Source organism: Equus quagga, chromosome 13, assembly GCF_021613505.1.
Source record: "Equus quagga isolate Etosha38 chromosome 13, UCLA_HA_Equagga_1.0, whole genome shotgun sequence".
Lineage (NCBI taxonomy): Eukaryota > Metazoa > Chordata > Mammalia > Perissodactyla > Equidae > Equus > Equus quagga.
This window is the reverse complement of record NC_060279.1, coordinates 105428525-105448510: the sequence shown is the minus strand read 5'-3', so window position 1 is coordinate 105448510 and position 19986 is coordinate 105428525.

Here is a 19986-nt window from a genome sequence, read left to right as displayed (position 1 = left end):
AAATGTAATTGGAACAAATTAAAGAATTCTTTTTAGAACCCAACAAAATGACTTTAAAGTATATGGAAGAAACAATAAATAAAATATCCAAGAAAAATTTTGCATCTAGTAATTCAGGAATTCTTCCCCTAAACACATTACAGAACTACAATAATGAAGCCAGTGTACTGTAGCTTGGCTTTCTGTGGCAAACCAATGGACCAGAAGAGAAAATTCAAAAGCATGCCTAGGTTTATGCAATATAGAATTAAAATCTGTGGATAAAGGAGAGATGGCTCATTCAACATGTTGAGACAATGACCAGCAATTTTCAAAAGGAAGTTTAATCAATAATTCATACTGATAATCAAAGCAAGTTCCATGTGAATAAAATATTTAAATGCAAATAATGAAATAACAGAAGTACTAGAAGCAAATATGGGTGTAAATATCACTGGCAGGTGGATGAGGATGGAGAAGAATATATATTCTGAAATATGGTATATAATATTTTACCCAGTTTGTTATTTCTGTTTTAATCATAGCAAATTTTGTTGCTAATGTAATTTAAAAATTATTTATTTTATCAGATCTACACATTCACTCACTTATGGTGTCTGCCTTTGGTGTCTTACTTGGAAAATCATATGTGAGCATGCGTGTGTGTGTATTTATGTGTGTTTACATTGTAACAACAAACATCCCATGAAAATCAGGCTAGCATCACATTTAAGAGCACAGAGTGTGCCTTTGTGGCACACTTAAATTCCAGCAACACATGACTTTAGGCAATTTAATCTTTTTATACTCCAATTTCCTTATTTGCAAAATGGAAATAATAACATTATCTAATTTATTGCAGTGTCCTGAAAATTAAACTAATTAGCACATGTAAAGTACTTAGGACAGTAGTTGGCAAATTTAAGCATTACATAATACTATTATTAAAATAATACTAATGGCCAAGAAAAGGTTATTTAGAATTGAAAAAATATGCATGGCCAAAAAACACGCTAAAATTACTAAAATCTATTTTACATTTATTTTAGTTAAAGAAATGCAATTTAAGTATTAATGAAATCATATTTTTTACCTATAAAAATGGCAAAGAAAAATATCAATTCTCAAAGTTAGCAAGTTTGCAGAAAAACAAACACATTATAAATTGGTGTCAAACTTCATAGAGCAATTTGGCAATATCTACTAAAATATTAACAATGTGTGTACTTTTAATCCAGCAATGCATCTCCAGGAATGTATCTGATGGAAATCATTGTGTGTGGACAAATACTCAGCCACAAGGACAATCCTCCTAATCTTGTTTAAAGAATTGGTCTAATTTCTTAAATGTATGATAGAATTCTCATTGAACAGATGCTTTCTTTTTGGAAAGGCTATTAATCACTGATTCAACTTTCTCTTTCTTTTTTCTGAGGAAGTTTCCTTCCTCTTTTTGCTTGAGGAAGATTTGCCCTGAGCTAACTGTTGCCAGTCTTCCTCTGTTTTGTATTTGGGTTGCCGCCACAGCATGGCTACTGACAAGTGGTGTAGGTCTGCGCCCAGGAATGGAACCCGGGGTGCTGAAGTGGAGTGTGCGGGACTTAACCGCTTGGCCATCGGGGCTGGCCCTCTTGAGTCAACTTCTTTAATGGATATACACCTATTCACGTTGTCTATTTCTCCTTGTGTGAGTTTTCGCAGATTTTGTCTTTCAAGGAATTGGTCCATTTCATCCAGGTCATCAAATTTTGGAGTGTAGAGTTGTCCATAATCTTCCTTTATTATCCTTGTAACATGCATAGAATCAGTAGTGAGGGCCCCTTTTTCATTTGTGATATCAGTAATTTGGGTGATCGCTCTCTTTTTCTTTGTTGGCCTGGCTAGAAGTTTATCAATTTTATTCATCTTTTCAAAAGCTGAGTTGTTGATTTTCTCTATTGATTTCCTGTTCTGAATTTCTTTTATTTCTGACCTTTTATTGTTTTGTTTATTCTACTTACTCTGGATTTAATTTTCTCTTTTTTCTTCTATATTCCTAAGGTGGAAGCTTAGATTATTGACTTTTAAGCTTTCTTCTTTTCTGATATACTCATTCAGTGCTATAAACTTCCCTCTAAATACTGCTTTTACTGCATTCCACAAATGTTGATAAGTTGTATTTTCATTTATACTTAGTTCAAACTATTTTTTAATTTCTCTTAACCCTCTTTTACCCATGCATTGCTTAGAAATGCATTGTTTAATGTCTAGATATTTTGGCATTTTCCAGCTCTCTTTCTGTTATTGATTTCTAGTTTAATTTCATTGTGGTCTGAGAGCAGACATTGTAGGATTTCTATTCCTTTAAATTTGTTAAGGTTTATTACATATTCCAGAATGTGGTATATCTTGGCAATGTCCCATAAGAATTTGAAAAGCCTGTGTATTCTGCTGTTGTTGGATGAAGTATTCTATAAATGTCAATTAGGCCCAGATGACTGATGGTTCTGTTCAGTTTGACTATATCCTTGCTGATTTTCTGCCGACTGGATCTGTCAGTGACTGACAGAGGGGTGTTGAAGTCTCCAGCTATAATAGCGGGTTTGCCTGTCAGTTTTTGCCTCACATATTTTGACTCTCTGGTGTCAGACACATGTGTGTTAAGTATTGTTATATCTTCTTGGAGAGTTTATCCCTTTATTATCATGCAATGCCCCTCTTCGTGTCTGATAATTTTTCTTGCTCTGAAGTCTGTTTTGTTTGGAATTAATTTTGATTAGCATTAGCATGGTAGATCTTTGCCCATCCCTTTACTTTTAACCTATTTGTGTGTCTTTAGATTAAAAATGGGTTTCTGGCAGACAACATATAGCTGAGTGTTGCATTTGTATTCACTCAAACATTATCTATCTTTTAATTGGTGTATTTAAACCATTCACATTTAAAGTGATTATTTATAGTGTTGGAGTAATAACTACTGTATTTGTAACTGTTTTTTATTCATTGTCGTTGTTCTTTGTTTCTTTTTCTTCCACTCTTTCCCCGCTATTCTCTGGTTTTTGGGTTTTTTTTTAGGAGGATTAGCCCTGAGCTAACATCTACCTCCAATTCTCCTCTTTTTGCTGAGGAAGACTGGCCCTGAGCTAACATCCATGCCCATCTTCCTCTACTTTATATGTGGAATGCCTACCACAGCATGGCTTGCCAAGCGGTGCCGTGTCTGCACCCGCGATCTGAACTGGTGAACCTCGGGCTACCAAAGTGGAACGTGCGAGCTTAACCCCTGTGCCGGCCCCTGTTCTCTGGTTTTAATTGAACATTTTGTATGATTCTATTTTCTCTCCTCTCTTAGCAAATCAATTATACATCTTTGTCTTTTTTTTTTTAATAGTTGCACTAGAGTTTGAAATATATTGCAATAAGATTAGATTTGCAATTAATCTTGGTCTACTCTCAAATAACACTGCACAGCCTCCTGGTAAGTACACATACTATGTAACAGAATATTCCTGGTTCCTCCTTCCTCTCCCCTACAACATCGCTGTCATTCTTTTCCTTATCTATAAGGTGTAATCACCTAGTACATTGTTGCTATTATTATCTTGAACAAGTAGTTATCTATTAGATCAATTAAGAACAAGAAAAACAGAATTTTTTTGTTTCCCTTCATTTATTCCTTCTCCAGGGCTTTTCCTTTCTTTATGTGGAGCCAAGTTCCTGACCTATATAATTTTCCTTTTCTTTAACTCGGTGTTGTTTATAATCGTAAACATTTGGAAACAACATAAATGTTCAGCAGGATAAAATTCTGGTAAGTCCGTGTAATGAAAGCTGTGGAGTCATTGCAAATGCCTGTGGAGCTTCATCCCGCACCTGTTCTCCACCTCCTGCTGGTCCAGTAATTAATCCCAGCTGAGGCAAGGTCACCGGGGATAATTCCAGGCACTCTGTGAGCATGTCATGGGGAGAACCAACCACGTCCACTTCCTCTTGTACTTCTGAGAGTGTTTGCCGCTGTTGGTGGAGGGAGTCAGGCTGCAAGGAAAGGGAAGAATGCCAACCACTTGCAGTAGACACAACATGCGGATTCCTGGGCCTGTGCAGGGCGTCCTGAGAGCAGGGTTTCCTCAATACTTGCAGAGTTCAGCTCTCACAACATGGGATGCGATGGCGGAGAGACGGCCTTTACTCTGACTTAGTGATTCTGGGATTGTTGCCGGAGAGATGGGAGATTGAGCTAGTCTCCTCACTGAGAGAAGTAGGCTTTTTGTTCTTCTCCTGGCTTCAGGAAAGGGAGGAGAGCCCAAAAAGAGAGGGGGAAAAGACATCTCTTTCTTCAGAATTTCAACAGTCTTGGAGGAATTTCAACCACAGAATTGCGGAACTCTAGGGCCGGACAGCATTCTAAAAGGAAACATTATGATGGGCTGACCCAGTGGTGCAGTGGTTAAGGTTGGTGGGCTCTGCTTCAGCGGCCCAGGTTTGCGAGTTTGGTTCCCAGGTGCAGAGCTACACCACTCATCAGCCAGGCTGTATGGCGACTTATCTATGAAAAATAGAGGAACACTGGTAACAGAGGTTAGCTCAGGGCGAATTTTCCTCAGAAAAAAACAAAACAAAACATTATGACTAAGAGTCTCCTCCCAAGTCTAGCAAAGGGTTTCAGGCTGGAGAAAGGGAGGGAGGTGGAGAGGTCTCCGCAGAGGTCCTGTGGCCTGTGCCCTTGGCTGAACCCCAGTAGTGGGAAAACAACCCAGAAATGTTTGCAGGAAGCCTAAAGCAGATCTCTGGGAAGAGGCTGGGTAAGTAAGAAGCTCAGTGAAAGTAGAAAAGGCTTTGGGCAATCTGGTGGGATTTCCAGACAGCAGCACAAAGCAGGAGAAGCGAACACCTCAATCTGCATGTGCTCGAGTGCAGTGTGGAAGCTGGTGGATGAGGGGGTCTTTGGGCTGGGGATGTGGGACATCTCATAGCTGGTGGAATGGACCAATGACCCAGACTAGACATGGGCATTCTAGTGAATGTCAGTGTAGACGGAAGACATTAAGGGTCAGAGCGCTAGGAACCTGGGCTCTGCATGAGCCTTAGAACCAAGAAGCAACCTGTGGGGAAGATTGGAACAACTCCCACCTTTCCTGAAGTTGAATTCCTACAGTCCTGGTAAAATGACTGCTCAGAGTGGATGTTAATTGAGTTACAAAAAATAAAGTTACACTTATTAAACACTTGTGTTGTCGACCAGATTCCTATTTGATTGTTTTTATGGTAATTTTAGCCCCAGATTTCCTAGGGTGATGATGTGAGGAGAGAGAAGAGGAAAGACAATTATTACCAGTGGTTGGGGCTGAAAGCGCCCCCACTAAGGGTTAAGGCAGGCCACTTCTTACCCAAACTGAGGCAGCCAGCAGCCCTGGCTGTGAATAAGGAATTAATGAGAGCATCAAAGACAATGTCGAGATTGCATAAAAAATGAGCAGTTCACACCTTTTTTTTTAAAGTTAACTTTTTTCCAGCTTAAAAACCTGATAAATGATTTCAATTAACAGTTACAGAAAAAGAAAATTATATTGCAAATTCATGCAAAATCTTCCTACAAAATCACTTGCCTAATTACACAAATCAATTTTTCCACTGAGGATCCAGCTCCCAAACAGGAAGGTTGGATGTGTCAGCGGCAGTGGCACAGGAAAGGAGGGAGCCTCTGCGTGGTCCGCTTTGGCTTCTGTTTCCTCGAGATGAACGGAGTGAAAGATCATAAAAGCCGAGTCTTTCGGGACCTACTGTTGCTCCACAGAAAACTTAGCGCGGTACCTAGTACCTCAAAGCCCTGAGGAGGTGCTCCAGATCTCGTTCTTTCTCCTCTTCGGGCAAAATGAATTATAAACCCTTTTACCCAAAGGAGACTTGTAGAATATGTGAGTTCTGGAGCAACTGGAAGTTGCTAAGCGATACCAAGCAGCCATGGGGATGTTCTCAGTTAGACCACGACCCAAATAAATCATCACACCATTGTTGTCGTCATCGTCATCAACATCGTCATCATTGTCGTCATCATCATCATTGCGGACATCCTCGTCATCATCATTTAAGGTCCTTGCAACCATCTGGATGCCCCCTGACGTGGCAGAAGAAGACCTGGGATTGGAGGGCCAGGATGCTGGACTGACCAGCCCGGAGCTGTTTAATTTGGGCAGGTTGCTTCCTGCTCTGGGCCTCACTCTATGCACGTATTTCTGAGTGGATAGTCTGAGCGCCAAGGACCCTTCTTCCTGGCATTCTCTGTTGTCTCACACTTGTCCCTACCTTCAGAGCTTGTGAATCTTTAAGGTGTTTGAGGGCAAGATCTCATCTTGTTGACCACGGTATCCCTCAGGGGCCTGTCTGGGGCCTGTCTTAGGGTATGCGACTAATACTGTTGGCTAATGTGAGTTAGTTTTGTTTTGTTTTGGGAGGGGTCTGAGAGGGGTGGGAAAGGATAGAAGAGGTCCAGATACTCACCTTCCCTTTAGAGGTGGTAACTTCTCTCGCTGTGCGCCCAGCCCAGGGGGTAGAGTCCTGGAACTTGGTCCTGGCAAACACAGGGGAGTCATCCAGCGTGTCTGCTTGCATTCGACAGCTCCACGGTCCTGTGTTTCCCCAAAGAACTGGGGTTGTTTTTATGTTTTATTCCCGAATCTTGGCTGTGCCTTGGAGGTAGAGGGGCCCCTATCTGTTTCATTTTCAGTGGTAGTGCTGCCCCACCAGATCTGCATCATTGACACCATTAATCACTAAAGTGTGAAGCAGGACACGGATCCCTTGAATGATCCTCACTCCTCCTTGTATGGATACCATTTTAGGCTCTGGCTAAACAAACACAGACACCATAAAGCACCCCCTAACACACACTGAAAACGCATCGAGAAGTACAAGAGATGGGAAAAGAAGGTTGGAGAAGGGAAAAAAGGGAAATTTCCTACATGCACCCCCGACAGGAGGAAGCTAAGGCATTTGAGCACAAACCTCCATCCTACTCTACTGGGGAACCAGGAAATGGAAGCAACAGAGACATGCGAGGACTCAGAGCAACATCCTAGTGGTGCACGGGGAGATGCATTTCTAGGCCCTGGGTTTTAAGATTTACTGAGTAATACAATGAGCCACAGTTTTCGGTATCAGCTATTACTGCATAACAAATCATCCATTTTAAGCCCATTAACGGCTGAAAAAAAACAACCTAAAAATTTTGTTGCTTTTGAGTCCATAGGTCAGCTGGGCCGTTCCACCAATCCGGGCCGAGACCAGCTACTTTCAGCCAGGGGAACTCATGCCTCTGTGGTCAGCTGGTGGAGCAGCTGGGTTAGCTGGTCTCGTTAGCCCCAGCTAGCACAACTTGTCTCTGCTCCATGTGGTCGCTCATCCTCCAGCAGGCTAGCTGGGGCTTGTTCATGGTTACAGAGTTCCAGAAGGGGCTGGAGAGGGGCACGAGGCCTTTTGGGGCTAGAGTCAGCACTGGCACAGCATCACTTCTTCAGCAGTCTCTTAGCCAAAGTGAGTCGCCAGGGCAGCTCAGACAGGAGGCGCAACAGACTATTTATTCTTGGGAGGAGCTGCAAAGTCACACTGCAAAGGTCATGGAGACAGGAGAGTGAAGAATGTGGGCCATTTTGTAATTAACCTACCACAGTAAAACATTTGTCCGCAATTATTCACATGATTTTCTCATACGAAATACATTGCACCCCTCCTGAGAGCCCCACCCCCGAGTCTTATCCAATCATGGCATCATACTTTAAGACCAAGATCTTGGGATCTACGTCAGCTCCAGCTCCTCCTGACCCTGAGACCCATGAATTAAAAGCCAAGTTGTCATGCTTACACACCCAACACACGATGTTGAAATAGACATTAAACCACAATAAACACTCTCATTCACAACTGGGAGGAATGGGAGGCATGTAGCGGTTTCTGGTCTGCAGGACTTCTGAAATCCCCCTGGATAAATGGAAGGGAGGGTCTCTGATCGGGCCAAGTCCTACTGCCCGGAAGTGGATGCCCCATCCATTGGTTTTCTCAAGTCTTGGCTCCACTGTTAGAGATGTTTCTCCTTTTCTGTCATGCCCTTTGGCTACTTCTGCATCCGTGGCCTGTCTTGGCAGTGAGTTGCTTTCTCAGCCCGCTTCTTGATCTTAAGAAGTTGGCGCTGGGAGTCTTTTTATAATTTGAAAAATCTCAATCCTTTTGTTACACACTAGCAGCATTTCCCAATTCAACTCCCTTTAAAACTTAGTGGGCTTTCTACATAGATAATTGTTATTTATTCCATGCTTCAAAAGCCACAACTCATCAGCTTCTGAGATACACTCCTCTCTGTGAAGTCGCTTCTAGTCTGGAGTCAAGCTTCTATGCTCATAAGCTTCCCTTTAGTCCAGCTGAGAAGATCTGCATAAACTTAACAACGAGTCTTAAACTCACGTTATGGATTTGATCCCTGTACTTAGGGCTCATTTTATTTATTTAAGTTAATATGCAATAAAATTGACTTTTATTATATGTGCAGTTCAATGAATTGTAACGTGGATGGATTTGCATAACTATCATTACCATCGGTTTAGAGAACCTTTCTATCACCTTACAAAACTCCTTTGACAGGGCCGGTCCGGTGGCATAGTGGTTAAGTTCGTACACTCTGCTTTGGACCTGGGGTTCATGGGTTCAGATCCTGGGCACAGACCTACACACTGCTCATCAAGCCATGCTGTGCTGGTGTCCCACATACAAATTAGAAGAAGATTGGCACAGATGTTAGCTCAGGGCCAATCTTCCTCACCAAAACAAAGAAACAAAAAAACCACAAAGCTCCTTTGTGCTATCCCTTTATAGTCACATCTCCCCCCACCCCTGACTTCTGGCAACCACTGATCTGTTTTCCATCACTATATTCTGTCTTTTTAAGAATGCCACATAAATGGAACCATGCAGTATGTAAGTTTTTGACAATAGACTTAATCAGCATCACACCCTTGAATTACTGCTTGCATCAACAATGCACTCATGTTTACTGCTAAGTAGGATTCCAGTGTGTGAATGCACCATGGTTTAACCATTCACCTGCTGAAACACACTTGGATTGTTTCCAGTTTGGGGCAATTGTGAATAGAATGTTACTAAACATCTGTGCAGCGGGGCGGACATAAGCTTGTTTTCAAAAATTTTTTTTAGGGTAAATAGTTATGAGTGGGATTGCTGGGCCATAGGCTAGGTGTATGTTTACCTTTCAAAGAGACTGCACACTGTTTTACACACGCTTATATCGTTCAGCATTTTCTACCAGCAACGTATGAACGTTCCAGTGCTCTTTATCCTCAGCAAAACTTGGTATTATTATTATTATTTTTGCCAATCTAATAGATGTGCAGTGGTATTCATCTTAGCTTTGACTTGCATCTCACTAACGGCTGGTGATGAACAAATTTCCATTGGCTTATTTGCCATGTGTATATCTTCTTCAGTGAAATGTCTGTGTCTTTTCACCATTTTCTAATTGGATGTTTGTTTTTTAACGTTGAATTTTGAGAGTTCAATGAATATATTACATATGAATCCTTTGTCAGATATGTGGTTTACAAATATTTTTCCCAGGATGTAGCTTCTTTCCCCATCTTAGAATTTTTCAGAAAGTGAACGATGAAATCAAATTTATTGATTTTTTTTCTTTGATGGATCAGGCTTTAGATGCCATGTTTAAGAACCGTTCCTCATACCCTTGGTCCTGAAGATTTCCTTGTTTTCTTTTAATTTTTTAAATAATTTTACATTTAAATCTATGATTTATCTTGAGTCAATTTTTGTATAAGGCATGTGGTTTAGATCAAGGTTTCTTTCTTTTTTTTGCATATGGATATCTAATCGCTCCAGCACTGTTTGTTCCAAGGGCTATCCTTTATCCATTTAATCGCTTTTGCACTTTGGTCAAATCAGTTTGGCTAAAGTTGTGAGCGGCTGTTTCTGTGTTCTCCATTCCGTTCCACTGATCTGTCACCAACACCACACAGTCTTGATTACTGCAGCTCCATAAGAAGTCTGCAAAGAGGGTAAAGCAATTTCTCCTGCTTTATTCTCCTTTATCAGAATTATTCTGGCTATTCTAGCTCTTCTGCCTTTCCATACAAATTTTAGAATAATCTTGCATACATTAAGAAAAAAATTTTGCTGGGATTTGATAGGAATTGTGTTAAACCTGCATGTTAATTTGGGGTGAATTGATCTCTTTACTGTGTTGTCTTCCAATCCATGAAAATGGAGTATCTCTTCATTAATTTACATCTTTGATTTCTTTCATTAGTAGTTTGTCATTTTTGGCATATGTATTTTGTTTGATTAACACCTAAGTATTTCTTTTTTTGAGTGATTATAAGTGATATTGTGTTTCTTATTTATTTTCTCTTGTCCCAAAATACAATTGATTTTTGTGTATTGGTTGTGTATCCTGTGAATTTGCTGAACTGATTAATAATTTCTAAGATAATTTTTGTGAATACTTTATTTTCTTTTTTCTAGACCAAAAGGATTTAGTGTCTGAAAATATACCAACTCATTTATTTCAGTTATTAAAGTAACTAAGTATAATTGCACAAATGACAAAAAATTTAGACAGTCAGCTTTTAAGAGAAAAAATAACCACCTCATAGCCTTGATGGTCTGGAGTTAATAATAACCTCAAAGTGCTTACCATGTGGGCATAAGGGATGGCTAACATCCCCAGATTCTTTGTTATTTTTCATGTAGACAGTCATGTCGTCTACAATAGGCACAGTTTTATTTCTTCCTTTCCATTTCTTGCCTTACTGCTGTGTCTAGATTTTCCAGTTCTATGTTGAGTACTGACGGTGAGAGTGGGATCTTTGCTTTGTTCCCAGTCTTAGAGGGGTAACATTGTCTTTTACTGTGAAGTATGGTCTTAGCTATAGGTTTTTAAAATAGATGCTCTTTATTTATTTGAGGAAGTTCTCCACTATTCTTAGAGTTTCATCATGAATGAGCGTTGAATTTTATGAAATTATTTTTGCATCAGTTGATATGATCATGTGATTTTTATTCTTTAGCATGTTAATGTGGTGATTGATTGATTTTCAAATATTGAACCAATCTGGCATCCCCGGATAAATTGCACTTGGGCAAGATATATAATTATTGTTACATGTCATATATTGATTGTTTGGAGACTCTTTTGTTTTGTGCATATATGTTTATAACTGCTATTAATTCTTGGTGAGTTGACCCTTTTATCATTATAAAATGTCCTTTCATATCTCTAGGAAGAATTTTTTTCTTGAAGTCTATTTTTCCAATTTAGTATAGCCATTTCCAGTTCTCTTTAGGTTACTGTTTTTCATGGCATATCTTTTTTTCATTAAGACTATTTGTGTCTTTGAATCTAAACAGAGTCACCTATAGAAGCATATAGTTTGGTCATGTTTTTAAAAATTCATTCTGTCAATCTCTGCCTTTTAATTCGAAAGTTTAATCCATTTACATTTAATGTAATTACTGGTACCATAGGATTTACATTTGTTAGTTTGCTGTCTGTTTTCTATGTGTCTTGTCTTTTTTGTTCCATAATTACTCTGTCATTGTCTTATTTTGTGTTAAATAGATATTTTTTTGTATACCATTTTAATGACCTTGTCATTTCTTTGATTACGTATTTTTCAGTTATTTTCTTAACAATTTCCTTGGGGATTGCCTTTAACATCTTAACTTATAAAAGTTTTCTTTGGATTAATATCAACTTAATTTCACTAGTATGCAAAATATTGCTTCAATCTAACTCCATTCCCCTCATCTAGTTTATGCTGTTATTCTCACAGATTACATCTTTATACATTGTGTGCACATCAATGTAAATTTATAATTATTGCCTTATGTGGTTCTTTTCAATCAAATAGAGGAAAAAAGGAGTTACAAGCAAACAAAACTATTCATCTTATATTTTGTATTTCTGTACATAGTTACCTTTAGCAGTGCAGTTTAATTCTTCACACATATTCAATTTATTGTCTAGTGTCCTTTCACTTCAGCCTGAAGGATTCCCTTTAGTGTTTCTTGTTGGGTAGATATGCTGGCAATGAACTTTTTTACCTTTTATTTACTTGATGATATCTTAATTTCTTCTTTATTTTTGAAGGATAGTTTTTTGGTCTTATTTTCATTTTTTTTTGTGTATAGAATTCTTGGTTAAGTTTTTTCTCTCAGCGCTTCAAATATGCCATCCCAATGCCTCTGACCTTCATGGTTTTCGACAAAAAATCTGCTGTTAATCTTGTTGAGGCTCCCTTGTACATAATGAGTTGTTTGTCTCTGCTGCTTCCAAGATTCTTTTTGCCTTTGACTTTTAATGGTTTATGATGTGTTAGGAGTGGATATCTAGGTTTATTTCATTTGAAGTGTGTTGAACTTATTAGATGCATAGATGAATGTTTTTAGTCAAATTTGGGAATTTTTTTGCCACTATTTCTTTGAATACTCATTATTCTCCTTGCCCTCTCTCCTCTTCTTCTCTCATTCTGAACTCCTGCTGTGCATATGTCTGTGTGTTGATGTTGTCCTACAGGTCTCTGATGCTTTGTTCACTTTTCTTCATTCTTTTTTCCTTCTATTCCTAAGACTGGATAATCTCAATTGACTTATCTTTAAGTTTCATAGGTCTTTCTTCTGGCTGCTCAAATATGCTGTTGACTCTCTCCAATAATTTTTTTTTCAGTTATTAAAATTTTCAACTCTGTCAATTCTATTTGGCTATTTTTTAAAAATAATTTCTGTGTCTTTATTGATATTTTCTATTTGTTGAAACATCTTTTCGTATTTAACTGTGGTTCTTTAGACTTGTTTCCTTTATCTAATTGGACACATTTAAAATAACTGATTTAAAGTCTTTGCTGTTATGTCCAATGCTATTAAGTTTCTTGGAGGGATTTTTATTGATTGCTTTTTTCATGTGTGTATCCCATACTTTTTTGCTTCTTCACATCTCATAATTTTTGTTGAAAACAGTATTTTGACTCTTATAATGTGGCAATTCTGGAAATCAGCTTCTCCTCTCCTTCCCAGGGTTTACTGCTTTGTTCTTGTTATACTTGTTGTTTATTGTTGTTTAGTGATTTTTCTAAACAAATTATGTAAGTCTATATTCTTAATGTGTGTGGCCCCTAAAGTTTCTGTCTGATTAGCTTAGTGGTCACCTAATAATTGGACAGAGATTTCCTCAACATCCTGAATGAATAAGCCTCCCCAAATTGCTGAGGGGCTCTGCATGAGTTTTAAGGCATGCCTTCAACACTCAGCCAGGTGGTTGACAGTTCTGCCTTAGCTTTCACTTCTTGCTTGTGCAGAGCCTCAAAGCCAGACAGAACGGAGAGCTTATGGCCTTTTTCAGTCTTTTCTGAGCATGTACACAGCCCTATGCATGTGCTTGCCTTCCTAGATTCCCTGGAATGTGTTGCATCTTTTCAAAGCCCCTAAGAATACCTAATTCCCCAACTTTTCCTTTATACTTTTTTTTTAAAACTAGTCTATCATTTTCTTCAAATATTATCCTTTGCCTCAGGAAGCCACGATGTTAAAACACTTGCCTGTAAATGTTTTTTGACTACCTCCTCTGGGAAGAGATTTTTAATAATGATGAACCCCAAGTCTGGTCAAATAAAGACAAGACTTTCATGTTGGCGCTTATGGGGAACCACCAAGCAGGTAAAATGACAATTCTTTGATCATTTGCTCCCTCTGTTACCAGAAATGTGGGCTCCTACTTTTCAAGGAAATTGCTGATCTGAGTAGTGAGGGGATAAAACTATAGTAAATTAAAACAACACCAAATTTGCTGTTCTTTCTTCGATTCAGCCACTTTTCTTGAATAAACGTGCCTGGGATTGTTGCAAGTCCATGGTCAATTTCTAAAGTTCTGAAAAATTTAATTCTGACAACTTTTTCCCAGTTTTTTCATTGGACTTTGAACAGGGCATAATTTTCAGCGGTTCTTACTCTGCCATTTTTGCTGACATTACCTAGTTCTATCAATTTTTGCTCCACACATTTTGCAGCTCTTTTGTTTGTTACCTACATATTTCCAGCCTTCCTGTGGGGACTTTAACATTTTTTAGAATTCTATTTTGATCTATGGTGTTGTTGAGTGTGTCTTTGATTAGCCTTTTTAGTAGCTGTGCATGGTAACATACTTATCCAAGTGTCTGCATTTACCATTTCAAATAAAGCATAGAAATTTTACCTCCTTTTATATCCCTTTACCCTCTCCATTTGTAATTATTTTAAATGTTCCTTCTATATTCATTGACAATCACATTAAACTCTGTAACTTTTTTTGCTTCAATTATAAAACATTATTTAGGAAACTCAGGAGAAGTGAATTCTGTAGTGTTGACCTACATTTTTCCATCTTCTTTCTTCCTGATGTTCCAAGATTTCATCCTTTCTGTTTAAAGAATTTCCTTTAGCCATTCTTTTAGGGTCAATCTGCTGGCAACAAATTCTTTTAGTTTTCCTTCATTTGAGAATGTTTTATTTCCTCTTAATTCCTAAAGGGTATTTTTGCTGGATATAGAATTCTGGGTTAAAAATTATTTTATTTCAGCACTTAAAAAATATTTTGCTACTTCCTTCAGGCCTTCATAGTTTCAGATAAGAAATCTGCTATCATTTGAATTTTTTTCGTGTATAGGTAATGCGTTGTTTCTGTCAGTGGTTTCAAGATTTTTGCTGTCCTTAGTTTTTAAGATAGTTAATCATAATGTGTCTTAGCATGAATTTCTTCAGGTTTATCCTGTTTTGGATTTGCTTACTTTTTTGAATCTGTAGGTCTATATTTGTTGTCAAATCTGGGAATTTTTCAGCCATTATTTCTCTTGATACTTTTTATAGCACTTCCATCTTTCTCCTCTCCTTCTGGGACTCCCGTGACACAAAAGTCGGACCTTTTGTTACGGTCCCTCTCATCACCACTTTGGTGGTACTTTGAACTCTAGTCTTATTTCTCAATATGCCTAATAATGTTTACTTTCAGAGTCATGAAAGAGCTGCTTCGTGCATTTTGAATTAATTTCACACTTTGAGTCCATGGAAGAGGCGGAACTGGGTGTGCTTACTTCATCTTACCCAGAACGAGAACCGCCTCATTTTACTTGGAGAAACGTTTCCCAGCTAAAGGGTCTGGAGAGGAAAAACAATTTTGTTCTCTAATCCAGAAAGTTCTTGGCTGTCTATGTTCCATCTAGATTCTGATTGCAGGTTGGCCAGTGTTTACTTTAACCTCATGTTTTTTCTTTCATGGTTTTATCACATACAGTTAGGTGTAATCAGCTAACGCATTCAAACATTTCACTGGAAATCATCTTTCCAACGTCAACAAGTCAGTTTTTACCTTTTGTGTTACAACAGGAATCCATTTTTAACAATTATTTGCCCATTTCATTACACATGTTGCCATTTTTCTACCTCCTCTGGTCATTTCCTTGCCATTTTCCTGCCTCTTTAAGGGTTTCATTGCTGCTTTTCCAGCTGAATTCTTTATCCAGTCCCAAAGCTGATGCTGAGTGTTTTGGGTTTTAGTTACAGCAGCACCCTACTTTTAGGTACCAATTTCTATATCCATTTGTTTTTGAGGCATAATCACTTTAAAATTAAGTGGCTTAAAACAGCAATCATTTATAATTCCCAGTAAGTTTAGGAGTCAGCTGGGTGGTTTTGCTTGGTGGATCTTACCTGGGTCTCCTAATGTGTCTGTGGTCAGATGAAAGGTGGACCAGAGATGATGTAAAGAGAACATCATTGGCTTTTGAGGGCCACAGCGGGTCCCTTTACTGGAGGGCACACAGGAAGAACATGGATGCCACTCAGCAGGTTTGCATCCATGGAATCACATGATCATAGAGAATGCAGTCTCTCCTGGCCCGAGGGATCCCCAAAATCTTAAAGATCTTCTTACTCATTCTGGGAATCTATTCCAGATGCTTCTGGGTCTCTCTGAGTTACAAAATATTCACTGAGACATTATAATCCATTTTTTGAAGGCTGTTAGACCCCATTTATTTAGTCTTCTGTGACCACTTGCAGCTCACTGGGGATTATCTGGAGCCTCACGAAGCTGAACACTGCTGCCAAAATGCTTTTGTCCTAATCAGTTCCTCAGTTTCTGTGCCACTGGCTTGAGTTCCACAGCTTCACGTAATGGCCACAGACACCCTGGGGTTGACGGGTCCTTCCGCAGAGGCCCAGAGATGGTAGAAACGCACAGGAAGGGTGGCAGGCACATTCAGGATGGGGCTGGGCGTCAGAGAGAGCTCAGGGCCTTGAGGCTTGGGAGCCATCCCCAGGCACTGGGCTCAGCGAGCCACTGTCCTGCCAGTGGAACATACTGTCCTTCTTTTACTTTAATTTGCCTGTCTTTTTTAAAAAAGTGAGATTGGGTCATTGCCTCTGCACTACTTTCTCGAGAACTGACACATCCAGTGTGAATGAAGCTAATGATGAGAGACAATATTTTAATGTTAATTAGATATTCCATGTGTCTTGGTTCATCAGAGGACTATTGCTCTTTTATGTATCAGATGAAAGCACAGCTCTTGCTTGGAGGAAAACAGAATACACAGAAAAGAAAGTATTTTCAGTTTTGTAATTATTCAAATTATTGTTGCCTTTTAGAAAAATCCAGAAGACTTTGAGAGGGCAGGAGGATTCTTAGCAAGAGCACAACTGCGTGGCAGGAAGCCACTGCAGAGCCTCCTAGACTGTCTTCTTTCTCTTTTAGCAAACGTTGTTATAAGCTGTAATCTCCAATTAGGAAACTACCTCTCTGAGAGTTGCTCAGTGGCCTCGTTAGACAAATAAGAGGTGGTGGGACCACTCCTCCTGGATGTACCCAGGAGGAAAGGGCCAAAGCCACATCGAAAGCCCCCTGGTGTCCTTTGACCTCTAGTGTGCCAACACCCAGGTTGGAAGAAAGACACTGGCAGGCACGTGATGAGTAAATACTACTTCAATGTCATTTAAAAACTGACTGGAAAAAGAAGGAAGATAATTTCACTCCTTCTGTGAGCTTCCATTTTCCCATCTATAAAATGAGCATGTTGGACTCTCTCAGGAGTTCTAAATAAAGGCGTAGACCCCTCTTCTCTGCCCTCGAAGGTGTGTGGCAGAGTTACAGGGTCAGGGTGGGGTGCTTTTAACTCACATGTGTCCAAATGCACCCCTGTTACTGCTGGCACAGTGGTGCATCCTTCTGGCAGGGTGACGTGGAGAAAGGTTGAAAACCAGTGTACTGGGCTATCTAATTATCCTGCCAACTCTTTAATTCCTTAATTTGAGAATTAGGTGACCCTACTTAATAGGTGAATAGATGAATGGATAAATAGCTGACATTTATGCATAAAACATTTATTTATTTACTGTTTGCATTTTTTACTTTTGAAGTTTTTTTCAAAAATTTTGGAATAATTTTAGATTTACAGAAAAGCCACAAAGAGTGTCCCAAATCCCTTTCATTAAGCTTCCCTTGATGTTTGTCTCTTACATAACTATGGGACGATTGTGAAAACATTGGTGCATTACTGTTAACTAATCTGACCTTTCTTTGGATTTCACCGGTTTCTCCACTAATGTCTTTTTCTCTTTGTTTCCAATCCAGGATACTGCATTGCATTCAGGAAATATTTGTGTTTGTGTGTAAATTTCTATGGCAGGTTCAGTTGGGCAGGTTTATAAATCAGAGAGTAATTTGCAGCTCCCACTTTCTAGAAGCTCGTGAGTCTGGGAGACAAAACCATATGTGCAAGAAAGTTCATGCATCCTTGTCCTTGGATCTTCCAAACATATGCTCAAGGTTTGGGGCAGGTCAGTCGGCCTGGCCAGTTAAGCCTCATGTGCTGACACTCTCAGGATGTGGTGGGTATGCAGACTTTTTTCCTTAGGATGCTCTGACCAGGACCAGTAAGTGTATTGTGTGAGTTAGTCAAATGAATTACTGAAAAATAGAGTCAAACAAGTTCTCTTCATCATCTATCAGTACTTTACTTTTCTTCTGCTTCCTTGGTGTTATACGGACTCAACTTGAGGTGTGTGGATAATTATTCATCATCAGAAAGAATAACCCAAATAAAATTGGCAAAACTTTTTAAACGGTTAACATCCATCTGCTGTGATGAGGGTGAGGGAAAATGAACACTCTATTGAACTGCTGTTGGGAGAATGAACTGATGCATCCTTCAAGGGTATCAGGGAATTTTTACCTCATGTCGTCAAAATATGCACACTCATTGACCCAGTTAGCCAAAAGCTTCTCAGCACAGTACTGTTTATAATAACAACAAATTAGAGCAACATAAATATCTGGCCAAGATGGTTTAGACAAATTATAGAATATACATACAAAATTAATACACAGCTTTAAAAAATAATATTGTAACAGAATATTTAATATAACAGATGGTTATGTAATATTACAAAGAAAGAACTTTAAAGTTATGTACAGTATGATTTATTTTTGTTTATATATATTTGAATCTAGAAAGTTATTTTTGCTAACTATATGAATAGTGGTTATCTCTGAGAAGTGAGAATTTTTTTAAAACAGCTGTATCGAGATATACTTCACACACCGTACAATTCCTCATTTAAGTTGTACAATTCAGTTCCTTGTATATTTACAGAATTGTGTGCTTATCATCACAACCTAATTTTAGAACACTTTCTTCACCCCAGAAAGAAGCCGTAATGCGGTCACCCCTAGAGCATCCTGTCTCCTGCTCCCAGCATTGGCTAACCTATGTTCCGTCACTATAGTTTTGCCTATTCTGTACATTTCATATAAATGCAATCACACAAGATGTGGCCTTTTGTGACAGGCTTCTTTCACTTACTATAATGTTTCTAAGTTTCATCCGTGTTGTAGCATATATCAAGTCCTTCGTTCCTTTTTTATTGCTGAATTATGGTACTACGTGGTATGGATATACCACATTTTAGTTCTTCATTCATCATTTGATAGACATGTGGATTGTTTCCATTTGGTGGCTATTATGAATAACGCTCTATGAACATTTGTTCTTATACAAGTTTGTATGGAGCCATATATTTTCAATTCTTGGGTGTACACCTAGGAGTGAAATTGTGGGTTCATATGATAATTCCATGTTTAACTATTTCATAAAGTGGCTGCACCATTTTACATTCCCATCAGAAATGTATGAGGGTTTCAATTTCTTCACATTCTCATCAACACTTGCTATTGTCTGTCTTTTCTAATGTAGCCTTCATAGTGTATATGAAGTGGTATCTTAGAGTTTTGGTTTATGTTTCCTTAAAGAGTAATGATGTTGAACATCTTGTCATGTGCTTATTGGCCATTTGTATATCTTTTTTTCAGAGAACTGTCTATTCGGATCTTGTATCCAATTTTTAATTGGGTTATTCAGGTTTTTATTATTAAGTTGTATTAGTTCCTTGTATATTCTTGATATAAGTCCCTTATGAGATATGTCCTCTTCAAATATTTTCTCTCATTCTATGGATTGTCTTTTCACTTTCTTGACTATATAATTTATAGCACAGCAATTTTTAATTTTGATGAAATCCAATTTATCTATTTTTTTTGTCTGTTATGCTTTTGTTGTATCTAAGAGATCATTTCCTAACACAAATCACAAAGATTTACTCTTATGTTTTCTTCTGAGAATTTTATAGTTTTAGCTCTTACATTCACATTTATTACTCATGTTGAGTTAATTTTTTTTTCTAGTGTGAGGTATGGCTTCAACTCCATTCTCCGCCATGTGGATATCCAGTTGTCCCGGTGTCATTTGCTGGAAAGACTGTTCCTTCTCCGTTGAAAGGTCTTGGTACCCTTGTCAAAACTCAGTTGACCCTTGCATGTATATGCAAGGATATGTTTACTGGGTTCTCAATTCTATTCCTATGTCAGTACCACACTGTCTAGATTCCCATAGCTTTGAGTAAGTTATAAAATATATAACTATGCAGTAA